This window comes from Antrostomus carolinensis, unplaced genomic scaffold (assembly GCF_000700745.2).
Source record: "Antrostomus carolinensis isolate BGI_N321 unplaced genomic scaffold, ASM70074v2 scaffold4636, whole genome shotgun sequence".
Lineage (NCBI taxonomy): Eukaryota > Metazoa > Chordata > Aves > Caprimulgiformes > Caprimulgidae > Antrostomus > Antrostomus carolinensis.
Window position 1 is genome coordinate 27588 of NW_010322348.1, and position 1344 is coordinate 28931.

Genomic DNA, 1344 nt, shown 5'->3' on the forward strand with positions numbered 1-1344 from the left:
CACTTATTGCTTGGGTTTTATGTCTGTTTTTAGAAAGTTAAAAACTCCTTGTTCTCAGAGGCTGTGTACTTCTGAAGATAAAGGAAACCAACTGACAAAAAAACCACTCAGGGGTCCATACGCAGCATAGGAAGACACTACACTTCTGGCACTTGACAGCTGTAACAGCACAGGCACTGACCTCTCTGCAGGAGGTAAGAACAGGCCCCTTCTGGACCCAAGAATTTTTGAACATGTATTTTATTGCTCGGTGTTATTTACCCAAAGCTCTGCTTTTTTGAGGAGATGGTCTCTCAAACATGTTTTATTCACTCTCTCACAAAGTTAAGAGATTTCACTCCTCAGAAGGTTTCCTTCTGTACTTTCAGGCAGACATATATGAAATCCCTTTATTAGAACCAAGTACACAGCCCATGGAAAGGAAACAAGCAAAAAGCATTCATGTTACCTTCGCAGTGGCCCTTGTTGTTCTTTTTCCAGCCATAACAGCAATCCAACCTAGAACCATAGTGACACACCCCAGGCTGGCTCACAGTCACCAGCTGCCCACGAGCTCTCGATCTGCATAAAGAAGGACAAACACTAGCTCCAGAAGGCACACATGCTTTAATCCATTGCTCCATATACTCCTTTGTTCATTTCCCTCATGTTTTATCCACTATCAGGCATTTTTATTTCACCAAACCTTGGAGCATTTGACAAGTGTTCCTAGACAGGAATGCAAAGTTGCACTTGGTTGGGAAAAGAGGGGAGATGGGAATGTTTCACCTGCAATAAATTAACTGTGCAACATAAACCCTTTCTAATGAGAAACATAGCAAAGGCAAAAAATACAGCCAGGTCCCCTGCTAGAATGAGTCATTTTTAATATCAGTGAAGCCAGTGGGGCTACTCCAGCTTGTGTCATATGAAGAATCTGGATTGGAAATATGATGTCATACCTGACAGAGCCATTGCTTTGGATGATAAAATACTGATTCTACAGAAAAGCAGCTTTCTGAACATCAGTCAGCCCCATAAAAGCTAGTGACTTGCGGGCTCATAGCCACTGCATATGTGCAGATGGATTGCATAAATGCAGACAGCTCCATGCATTCTGGTTGCACGGGACTCCCAGACCACACAAATTAACGTTAAGGTAATCTGCCAGTAAGTCCAGGGGGTTCAAAGTCACTGTGCAGATCAACAGCTGCAAGAGTTGGAAAACCTGCAATGTTAATTGCCAAAATTACAAATCTGATGGAAATCCACAACTGTGTAAATCTCCTAGACCTACTGTATGCTGCAATGGCTGCTGTGACTCCAGTTCTCTTCTCCCTCTGCTTGCTGTTACTTAAGTTCCCT

At 42.9% G+C, this 1344-nt stretch overlaps 1 protein-coding gene across 1 annotated transcript in view; it reads right to left on the bottom strand.

Annotated features, from left to right (window-relative positions):
- EGFL6 (EGF like domain multiple 6) overlaps positions 1 to 554 on the bottom strand; it is a gene marked incomplete at its 3' end in the record, with an annotated part of 27606 nt that extends 27052 nt beyond the window's left edge. The window contains exon 1 of the mRNA XM_010170189.1: positions 449 to 554. The remainder of the gene's footprint in view (positions 1 to 448) is intronic.
- Between the last annotated feature and the right edge of the window lie 790 nt (positions 555 to 1344).